Source organism: Carcharhinus amblyrhynchos, chromosome 8 (assembly GCF_965287045.1).
Source record: "Carcharhinus amblyrhynchos chromosome 8, sCarAmb.v2.hapA, whole genome shotgun sequence".
NCBI classification, from domain to species: domain Eukaryota; kingdom Metazoa; phylum Chordata; class Chondrichthyes; order Carcharhiniformes; family Carcharhinidae; genus Carcharhinus; species Carcharhinus amblyrhynchos.
Window position 1 is genome coordinate 28,518,546 of NC_137331.1, and position 12,310 is coordinate 28,530,855.

General features: G+C 40.5%; 1 long non-coding RNA gene across 1 annotated transcript; it reads right to left on the reverse strand.

The window, feature by feature from the left end:
- Window positions 1-308: 308 nt before the first annotated feature.
- LOC145346961 (uncharacterized) lies at window positions 309-11,159 on the reverse strand. The gene is made up of 2 exons (XR_013887743.1): window positions 11,088-11,159; window positions 309-1,032 (listed from the first exon to the last, which is right to left on the reverse strand). It is a non-coding gene; the product is annotated as an uncharacterized LOC145346961 (long non-coding RNA).
- Window positions 11,160-12,310: the final 1,151 nt, after the last annotated feature.

Here is a 12,310-nt window from a genome sequence, read left to right on the forward strand (position 1 = left end):
TTTCAGATATATCTTTGTACAAATGTGTTTTGCTGAAGTAGTTTTGGAAGAATCTTAAAAGTGATTTCCTATTCAAAGTTAAAATTCTTCAAAGAAAGCTCATTTACAGCACCATATTGAGGACTCCCAGTCCTCAATGATTAATTAAACAGGATCAATAAAGGATACAATTAAATTATATGGCATGCTTACCATTACCTTCAAAGGCAATAAATGTTAGCTGAGCCAGCAATGCCCACCCATAAGTAAAAATTCACAGATGTACAAATCAGGATCGAACATATTAAATCAAATCAAATTATATCGAATTGATCTTTAATTTTGTTTAATAGTAGGAACATTGAAATGGGAAGAGTTGGTTAATTGTACAAAAGATCTACGGCCAAAGATTATTCTTGGAAATCCTGCACCAAGTTCAAGGAAGTGGTTTCATTTAATTTTCCGGATTTTCATTTTAATCCTGCAAGTTTCTGAGAAATACAAGATTTATAAACACACTTCATGTTCCTATAGCAACACTGTGATCCTTGAAAGCCACAGGATAATCAACACAAAGAAATCAAGTGCTCTTAACGTGACTAAAGTGGATTGAGTTCCACATAAACCAAAAAAGCACATTCAAAATTAACATAGCTTCATTTGTACAATTGTAGTCAAATAAACTCTAAAATATGGGCTACTGTGTAAAGACAACAATATTTTGCATTGAACAGCAATGTCTGAAATAAATCTGACTTACAAACCAGATTGTGCGTAGATTTAGTAGTCTACATTCTGCATCAAAAAAGCCAAATCTTCAAATAATAAATGATTCACATTACTATCTTCATACTTTATATGTCCCAACATAGGTTAGGATGAAGAGTTGCTCAGAAGTTTGCTTGGTCTCAGTTTTTCTTATCCCACAGACAGGAAAAGAGCAGACTAGAGATGTTTTTGCAACGAGCCATCATATCCTTTTTTCTGTTCATCTTGCTTCTTTGCATCCCCTTGCTGGGAATGAAGCTTCTCATGTCCACGGGCCACATCGACCTGGACAAAAAAAAACAAAGCTATATTATTTGTTAACCACACAGAAGTTATGATCCAGGTATGTCACACATCATAAAGTGTGATCGTCTTTAGGACTTACCCAATCTCCACAAGAATGAACGTAGAAGTATTTACTGCTTATATTCCAGATGGTGCAATTACTAGGAAAGAATATTTGTAGAAGACTAATTTCTTCATCAAGCAATTTAATAACATATTTTGAAACCAGAAAGTTCAAGTGCAGATTGATATTAAAATTCAACATACCAAATGTATGCATCATTGGTTATACCTATATAAAAATTAAAGTAATAATAAATCTAGCCCAGACTGACAAGCAATTATGCCAGCTAGATGATTGAAAGATTAAATCAATCAGTCTCAGTTCTAAAGGCAATATGCCTGCTCACCATCAGCAATTAAGCAAGCTAGAAAAAAATGACAGGTGAATGGAAGTGAAAGTGAAAAGATCACTGGCCCACATGAAAAGTGTAACAGTACATTTACTGGAATAAAAGAACTATACTCAGTGATTACTTCACCTGATCAGTTAGTGATGGTAGATTGAAAGGAGTGATGGTGCACAAGAAGCTACAAAATGCAAAGGCTGGTTTTTCAGTGTACAATATCCTCAATCCTAATTCATTACAATGCTAATTCATTACAATACAATTCATCACCAGTACACACAACATTGTTAAGGTGATAATGCCAAAGATTTAAGGCAAAAATTGAGACAAAACTGAAGCATTGTAAGGAATTAGGATTGAGGATATTGTACACTGAAAAACCAGCCTTTGCATTTTGTAGCTTCTTGTGCACCATCACTCCTTTCAATCTACCAATGCTAACTGTGCTCTCAACAGCCCAGACCCACACCCCTGGAATTTCTTCCTAAATTTAGCTCTCATCTTGCTAATCAAGCTTTTGCTCACCACTCCTAATTTTTCTTCCTTTGATTTAGTACTAGTGTTTTAAAAAAAAATCACTAGTGTTTGAATATTTTCCTGTGTTAAAGGAATACATACAAGTTGTTGTTAAAACTATTTTAATTCTCTTTGTTCTATATGTACTACCTCATTTTGCAAAATTTTAACCATTACATTCATTCCATAGAGATTTAAAAGACCCTAGCCTATTCCTTGAAAGGAAACCATTACAACGAGAGCTAATCAAGTCTTCTACCATGAAAACATAAGTTGCGTCTGTCTTCCTGATAGAAGACAAATTGCAAAACATCCCTGGTTGGGATTGTTGTCAATGCAGGCTTGATGGGCCAAATGGTTCCTTCTGTACTATAGGGATTCTAAGGGGATAGGGTGGGAAGTGAGCCTGGATAAGATGCTTTGTTGGAGAGTCAGTACAGACTTGATGGGCTAAGGCCTCTTTCTGCACTGCAAGGACTGTGTGATCCTCCTCCTATGCTGACCTCTTCCTCCACTATAAATATGCTGGACATCTCAGAAACTAATGCTGAATCACAAAGGAACTCACCAAAAGTAACAAGCAAAATAACAACATGGATGAAGAATGACAAATCCCCTAAACCAGACAATTTCCATTTCAGGGCATGAAGAGGAAGGAGAGACAGTGGTAGGCAATTTGCAGCCCACGAGACATTTTGTTGACTGTTGCTTACTTGCAGGGTGCCACATTCCAATTTTTGTCCATCTCCTAAGAGTGTGACTGAAGAAGTGATATGCATGTAAAGCAAGAGCAGTGTATGCTGATTGCACATAACACACTGCAAGAACTGTGCACCTTCTTTTCTTCCAAAGTGTAAATATTCTTTGTTTTATCATTTGAAGTCACTGATATTCTAATATAATTAAGCACTTTTATTATGAAGTATTTATTCAGCATGTATTAGTTGTATTTAATCATATTCATGGGGTCATGGTTAGAGAACAAGCCTGATTTCAATCTTGCAGCCCACTCACTAGCCTAAGTAACCCACCACCAAGGCAAGAATATTATAGATGTCCCTCTATAATTTCCTGAAGTTCTCTCATTCAAGGGCTAAGGGCTACACAGTTTTCAGTAGAGTCCAAATTCTTATCCATCCACCTTCCTGTCCCTCAGTTCTCTAGATAGCAGAAGTTAACTAGGCAAGTAATGTATTCTTTAAAACCAGTAACTAGGTTAAAAATAATTATGGGGTAAGAATAGGTTTATGAACCAAGAGGGTGAGGGAAATAGGCTACAAAAATATTTCTAAAAATATTGGGTTAGAATTTCACGTAGCCAGTGAACAAATGGCACTCTTCATCTAATCCTTGCCCATTTAATTTCCATGAACCTTAATCTGGCAAACTGGACAAGGAAGTGAGAAACAGTGCAGTGCTCACCACAGAACACCTGGCATTTGTGCTTTAATCTATTGGTCTAATTGCATTGTTAATGATCAGAAAATTTGAATCAGCCCTCCCCCATGGAGAGTTTGGAGAAGAGGGCATTTAATCAGGCAGGATGATCAGAGGTGGGACCACACCCCTCCCTGGTACTGCCTCAAATGATGTTAATTGCCTATAGTGAAAAGGCAATTAATGCCCACTTAAAGGCCTCTTCCTGTTGCCACTAGAATTGACCCAGCAAGCAGGCTCCATGTGGAAATCCAAAAATACAAAACCTGTGAGGGTTGCTAACAGATTCCACGGACAGGGGATGAGAGAACCTTTAAGATGTCAGAAAGTGGGTAGAGAGGGCTGCAAAAAACAACTCTTGCTGCTGAATCCCATCGCCCACTCACCTGTGGCTGAGTCTATCAGTAACCAATGCCTCAGCTGGATGTGGTACCAGTAGTAGCCACCGCCTCCCCATCAGCCTGCAACCCTTGATCCTGGGGAAGATCTGCTGCTACCTAGTTAAGTGCATGATTGGCACCAGGGGTGGGTGGGGTCTCTCTAGATAGCAGCACAGACCCCTGTTGACTCCATTAAATACCACCCACTGTTTCTGCAAGAGCAATGGCACATTTTGGATAGCAACTATCAGATGAGTATTTGATCATGCAGTTAGACCCATTTAAGTTCGCTGTATGATTTATGTACATAATGGTAATCTGATAGTAAATTCTGGCCAGAATACAGAGCTAGAAGGCAAAAGGTTTATCAATTACTAGCCAAATTTAAATTATTTATTGTTTTTCTGCAAAATGCAAGGGATTTTGAGATAGTTAACTCTAAGTGATGTTTCTATTAATTGTGTATAATGCAGGAATCTGGAGTTCACATGTTATAAACTGCAGCTATTAATAATCCTGTTAGTTCAAACAATAAAAACTAATTACTGCAAAACAACTGCTGCACATTATTGGCATTTATAAATGCACTATTTTGAAAGATCGAATGCCAATACAAGAATTATACAATAATATTCATGTTCAGCTTTGCAGAGAAAATATATATTAAAAAACCCTTGAATTTGCTTAAACATTAATAAATTAAATCTAAATAGAATCATGCAATCAGACCAAGTTCTGACCCCTGGCTCTGCATAATAATACCCATGGCATTAATCCCAATTACAGTTCTGATTATACTATCATCAAAATACTAATAACCTGACATGGCACTAATAGAAAATTAACTTTGGCATTCCAGAAGGGGAAATGTGCCCTGTGCTCCTGATTATTCAGACACTTTCTGAAAAGTGCAAGTGTGGGATAAAAATGACTTGCCTGCAATTTCTTCCAAGATAAGTGTGCCAACACGCATTCCAGGTTTTCTCCTTCTGCAATCCCACAATTTATTACAGTGGGTGAAAATCATAAGCTAGGAGCAAAGAGGCAAAGAATAATAGCGTTGTCTAGATTCACATGAAGAATAGCAACTTGTCTGATGCCCATCATAGAATCCTAACAGTGCAGATAGAGGCCATTGAGCTTGCACCAACAATAATCCCACCCAGGCCCTATGCCCGTAACCCTATGCATTTACCTTGCTAATCCACCTGCCACCAAGGGACAATTCATCATGGCCAATCAACCTAACCTGCACGTTTTGCAGTGTGCGAGGAAACTGGAGCACCTGGAGGAAACCCACACAGGCACAGAAGGAGATCTGTGTGGAGTTTGCACAGTCACCCGAAGCTCCAATTGAACCCACATCCCCAGTGCTGTGAAGCAGCAATGCTACCACTGTGTCACCCTGTGGACATTCAGTTCAGTAGCAAGTCTTTCTAAAAATACTTTTTTTTTGCTATTTTAAACAGTGGCATAACAGAAGAGTTATAGAAATTAAGCCAAATAGTTGAATGCAACTCATTTGTAATACTGACCCACTATATCGTACCATAGAAAACAAAGTGCAGAACAGGATTAAGGATTATGAAACGGTATGAAAATGGCAAAGAAAGGAGCATCAAGGTTGAGTGTGTAAAAAAAAGTTTATGTCAGCTGAAAAAATGATCTAGTCTAATCCCACTTCAGGTCTTTTGTGAAACAACCCAAAGGCTATGAATCTTCTAGTGCACAGCCAAATACCTTTTAAAAGGCGATGTTTTATCCCCAAACCATCACTCTGGGTGAAAAGTTCTCTACCTCCCCCTCTTTATCTACAATTACTTTAAATCTATGATCCCTGGTTATTGACCTTGCTAGAGGAAAAATTCACTGTCTAATTCCAGCAACTTCAGACACAGCAAACAATTTTAGCCTATCAAATTCTCTAGTTCTCACTACTTTGTTAGAAATCTCCTCTATCATCTTCACTGCAGTCACACCCATTCTGCAATTAAGGCTCCAGAGCTGTACTTTTGTACTCCGTTTTATATAGTTCTAGCATAATCTCCCTGCTGTTAGGTTTCAGCAAATGAAAGTATCCCTTAATTATCAACCTACTTGTCCTGCTATCTTCAGGCAACTGTGAAGATGCAGAGTGTAAATATTGTAAAGTGCCTCTGTGACAACGGTGGGGTTCTAGTTAGTTTAAGCAAAAATATCCAGCAATTGGGAAAATAGCCTCATTTTATATCTTGAGCCAATCCATGTCCCAATGTGTAAAACAGGTTTTATTCTGCATACAAGTTTCCCATTACCTGATGCAGTGTGCAAATATACCAATGGAAAAGAATTTCAACCCAGAGACCTTCGATTTGTGGCAGGAGAATTCACTCGTTCCAGCAGACAACTGGTACCTAAAGAGACATCAAATGATTCCATAACAAACCCTCATGATATGCAAATTTAGGTAAAAAAACCTCATGTACATTAGTTCACTTTCTGGTTCAATAGGGAGTGCAGGAAGGCATGCCAGGAGCAACACCAGGCATATCTAAAAATGAGGTGTCAACCTGGTGAAGTTACCAAACAGGACAACTTGTAAATGATGGACAGAGCTAAGCGATCCCTTAACCAATGGATCAGATCTAAGCTCTGCAATCCTACCACATCCAGTCGTGAATGGTGATGAACAATTAAAGAATTCACTGGAGGAGGTTCTGCAAATATCCCCATCCTCAAGTGTTGGGGTCCTCCATCAATCAGTGGAAAAGATAAGGCTGAAGCATGTGCAGTAATCTCCAGCCACAAGTACCATGTGGATGATCTCAGCCTCTTCCAGTGGTCTTCAGCATCATAGATGCTAGTCTCCAGCCAATTTCATTCACTCCACGTGATAAAGAAATTGTTGGAGGCACTGGATACTGCAAAAGCAAAGGGCCCTGATAACATTTCAACAATAGTACTGAAGACTTGTGCTCCAGAACTTGCTGCTCCCCTAGCCAAGCTCTTCCAGTACAGTTACAACATTGGCAGCTACCTGACAATGTGGAAAATTGCCCAGGTATGTCCTGTACACAAAAAGCAGGACAAATCCAACCCAGCCAATTACCATCCAGTCTACTCTTGATCATCAGTAAAGTGATGGAAAGGGTCAACAGTGCTATTAAGCAGCACCTGCTCAGAGACACCCAGTTTGGGTTTCACTTGGGTCACTCAGTTCCTGACCATATTATAGCCTTGGTTCAAACACAGACAAAAGAACTGAAGTCCAGAGGGGACGTGAAAGTGACAGTCCTTGACATCAAGGCTCCATTTGACCGAGTGTGACATTATAGGAGTTTTTTTTTTAAAGAGGCCTATGCATTTTGTTGGCTTCGTGCATCTCTTTAATATAGCTCAGCAAATAAAATGAACTCGCGGAGACAAGTAAATTCTGGTTGAAGACATATTTTATTGCCCAGGCCTGGTTCCACCATGTAAGGGAGATAATTTAATTTGAGTTGTCTTAAATTATCAAGACGTTGTAGTTATACTTCTTCAGAAATCATCTGCCCGCCTACTCTGTCCACCTTAATAGGATGGACCAATAATGTTAATATGGATCATTTGCCTTGGCCAATTACATCCTATTGTCTGGCAACATGAGAATTCATTGGTCCATAGGATCCAGAAGCTTCCGTGGCAGTGGTTAGCACTGCTGCCTCAGTGCCGGGAACCTGGATTCGATTCGTAGCTTGGGTCACTCTGTGGAGAGGACTGCATGGGTTTCCTCCAGGTGCTCCAGTATCCTCCAACAGTCTGAAAGACATGCTGGTTAGGTGCACAGACCATACAAATTCTGCCTCAGCATACCCCAACAGGTGCCAGGGTGTAGTGATTAGGGAATTTGCACAATAATTTCATTGAGATGTTAACGTAAGCCTACTTGTGACACTAATAAATACATTTTTAAAAACCTCTATTACATTGGTAATAGATTCAAAGGTACCTTTCCTATTGTCTCTCAATTATGCAAGTCATAGAGTTCAAGAGTTCCTGTTCTCACTATCTGCTAAGCATTTCTTAACAGTAGAAAAGAAACTGTCCCATTCAGTTGATGTCTTTACTGATAAAAACTATGCTCTGTGGTCATATTGTTCTTAAAGAATGTAGTTCATCTCACTTAGCTTTCATCCCATTACACCTTGGGCAGTCTGTATTTGGCCAAGGTGTATAGAATACTTTCAAAAATACATATTTAAATTTTCTAGCAGTGGTTATGTATTTCTACGCAACTGGATCTTTGTAATTCCAAATACATTATACTTTTCCTGAACTATATTCGTCTACCCTAATTTTATTAATCTTTTAGGACCATACTATTTTTATTTCCTCTAAAAGACATCGAGGCTCCCTAGCTAAACTAGGGTATCAGGGGGCAAATTCTCTGCTGTTTGGAGGCACACCCAGCGCATAGGAAGATGGTTGTGGAGGGTCAGTCATCTCAGCTCCAGGACATCTCTGTAGGAGTTCCTCAGGGTAGTGTCCTCAGCTCAATCCTATTCAGTTGCTTCAATGACCTTCCATCTACCATAAAGTCAGAAGTGGGGATATGCAAACATCGGTGAACAATGTTCAGCACCATTCATGACTCCTCATATACTGAAGCAGTCCATGTTCAAATGTAATAAGATCTGGGTAATATCCAGGCTTGGACTGACAAGTGGCAAGTGACATTCATGCCACACAAATGCCAGGCAATGACCATCACCAATAAAAGACACTAACCACCACCCCTTGACATTCAGTGGTATCACCATCACTGAATCCACCACTGTCAACATCTTTGGTGTTACTATTGACCAGAAACTCAACTGGGCTCATCACATAAATACAATGGCTACAAGAGCAGATCAGAGGCTAGGAATACTGCAGCAAATAACTCACCTCCTACCTCTCCAAAGCCTGTCCACCATCTACAAGACAAAAGTCAGAAGTGTGATGGAATACTCCCCACTTGCCTGGATGGGTGCAGCTCCAAAAGGCTTGACACCATCCAGAACAAAGCAGCCCACTTGTTTGGACCACATCCATTCCCTCCATCACTGATGCTCAGTAGCAACAATGTGTACTATCTACAAGGTGCTCTGCAACAATTCACCAAAGATCCTTAGACAACACCTTCCAAACCCACGACCACTTCAACCTAGGACGAAGGCAGCAGACACGTGGGAACATCACATTCAAGGTTTCGCTCCGAGCTATTCACCATCCCGACTTGGGAATAAGAACATAAGAAATATGAGCAGGAGTAGGCCACCTAGCCCTTCGAGCCTGCCCTGCCATTCAATAAGATCATGGCTGATCTGTCGTGGCTCAGTTCCACATTCCCGCCCTCTCCCCATAACCCTTAATCCCCTCTCTTATCAAAAACCCATCAACCCGCTTCTTAAAAATATTTAGCGAGGTAGCCTCCACCACTTCAACGGGCAGAGAATTCCAGAGATTCACCACCCTTTGAGTGAAGAAGTTCCTCCTCAACTCCATTCTAAACCGCCCCCCCTTTATCTTGAGGCTGTGCCCCCTAGTCCTACTATCCTTTCTGAGCGGGAAGAGTCTCTCCACCTCTATCCTATCCATCCCATTCATCATCTTACACGTCTCAATGAGATCTCCCCTCATTCTTCTAAACTCTAACAAGTACAAGCCTAGTTTATTCAGCCTCTCCTCATAGCTCAACCCCCTCAACTCCGGCATCAGCCTAGTAAACCTCCTCTGCACTCCCTCCAAGGCCAAAATATCCTCGCGTAAGCACGGCGCCCAAAACTGCACACAGTACTCCAGCTGCGGCCTCACCAATGCCCTATACAGCCGCAGCAAGACCTCCCTACTTTTATATTCAATCCCCCTGGAATTCCCTCCATAATGGCATTGGGGGTCAACCTACAGCATGGAGACTGCAGCGATTCAAGAAGGCAGCTTACCATCACCTTCTTAAGGGCAACTAGGGATAGGCAATAAATGCTGGCCAGCCAATACCACACATGTAACACAAGTGAATTAAAATGATCCTAAAATCATATTTAAAATGAGACATCCAGCTTTTACACACTATTTCAGAGAGCTATGCTAAATATTAGCAAGTTTTGCAGTGATTTTAGAGTCATAGTCATTACAGTACAAATCAACCATGCCTGTGGAGTAATCCAACTAGTCCTACAACCCCACTCCATCCCCATATCACAAAGGCATCTACAAAAAAATGTCTACTCCTCAATAACAGCCCAAGGTCATTCTTTGACCTGGGATCAGGTGACAATTCAGTAATGCTTACTTGACCCATCCAGATTTCTTCCCACTGTTCTGAATTTAAATGCTGTGGACAATATCAGAAATATGAACTATACTTTGTTTAAATTAGATCACAAACAAAATTAAAAGACTAAAATGGGTCATACTTGAAAACATCCCTTTGTCCCATAATTGTGTACAGAAAATATTCACACTGACTACCAATGTTTGAGCATATTTATACATCCCCAAAGACATTAGTTAGGTCAGTGATTGAGACACGAGAGATTCATTTCTTTATTAGCCGAGACAGAGCAGAGATTATGCTAGAATTGCACAAAACACCATATCATCACTCCTGCCAATATCCCTGGTTATCCTGAAAAGACCACCTTTTGGAGTGAAGGCTTTCAAAAAGAAAAATAACTGGCTTGATGTGAAGTCCGAGGGAATTTGGGTCCAGCATGGGGACTAGAAGCCCATATGACGACCAGAGCGGACAAGAGAGTTTCAGTTTCCCATCCCTGAACACTGGTGAACCAGATGGGATTTGTACACCAAGCTACCACAAGGTTAGCGTGTCGTACAGTAACCTCATACTACACTACACCGTCAGCGTCCGTCTTGGGGCTTCTCCCTTGGCTCATAAAACGAAGTCCCCGTCGGAATACATTGCATGGGTTACATTATTACAACAGAACTTAAAAGAAAATTGTTGCATGACAGATACCGCCAGACCTGCTATGGTTTTATTTTATCTTTTGGTTTCAGATTCCACCATCCGCAGTAATTTGCGGATTACTACGGTCTCGAAACATTAACTGCTGGCCTCTCTCTCTCTCCACAGATGCTGCCAGACCTGCTGAATTTTACCTGCATTTTCTGTTAAACGCAAAAACTGCGACTGACGTCGACATAATCACCTCGAGGAGCTTTCCCCTGTCAAGAGAATGTTTGCTCCCCACAGTTTCTTACTTTCTGCTTAAAATCAATTCGCTTCTGAAAACAAAAAAAAAACCAAAAACACATATTGAAACAAAGTTCGGAAGCTGTATGAACTCACCGTGAGTTCAACGCTGACAACCTCTCACTCACTCACTCGCAGCACTTCACACTGACTGTACGGAGTACGCTGTTGATAATAGGAATTGCCGTCAAATCCTACCCCACACCCCCTCGCTCTCCAGCACGAGACCAACCGAAATGTATTCCATCTGAGGATCGCGCGATCCATCCTCCGTTCAAACCCGCCAATCACAACTTCGTAGGTGACGTCACTCTTTTCCCCTTCCCCTCCACCGCCGAAGCGACGAGACACGACGACGGGTCGTTCCGCCATCTTATGGTATCCCTTGGGTGGATGGAAGGTATTGAATTGGAGTTGAACGTGAGCATGTTGGAGGAAATAGTTATTCCAACTTCTGATATATCGTTTTGTTTTAATCCTTGGGGAGAGTAGGGCGTGATTTGTATCCGTTAGAGTTAGCATTACATTAGCAATTATAGCGCAGAAACAGGCCATTCAGCCGAATAAGTCGATGCTGGTTTTTATGCCCCTCCCACTTCACTACACCCATCAGCGTATAATATAAAGAAAATGATGGAAATACTCAGTTGACAACATGTAGACAGGAACAGAGTTCATGTTTCAGCACTTACATTAGAACAGATAAAATTAGCTTGTTTCGTTAATACTCTGTGTTTCTTGCTCCACAGATGCGCCTTGACCTGTTGAGTATTTCCATTGTTTCCTGATTTTATTCCAAAATTCTAAACGTCTGCAATATTTTGTATTTATATAAACATATTCCTTTCTCAACTAGCTCCTCCTGAAATCAATTTATGCTATTTGTCTCAACCACATCAGGAGGCAATGAGTTCCACAGTCTCACCATTCTTGCATAAATAAATCCTTTTTGATTCCTTACTGGATTTATTAATGACTAACTTTCATGGTCCCTGATCTGGATTCCCCATAATGGAAATATTTTGGATGAAAGGTAATGGAAGATGAGCGTTTCCCTTTTTATGAGATAGAATTTACTGTTTGTATTGTGTTAAGGGAATGACTGATGGTAAATGACTGATGTATGTGGTTCATGGCCCACATATAACGTCGAGTGTTATTATTGTTTGTAATATATAAAAAGTTAATTATTATTTCTGGATGGGGATTGCTATTTAGAAGGGAGGAGTGTAATATATGCGAGGCGTAGCCCCTTTAAGCAGATGGGTCAGGTGACCCGAAGCATGGAGTGATCTGCCCAGGAAACCGCCCCTACTGCC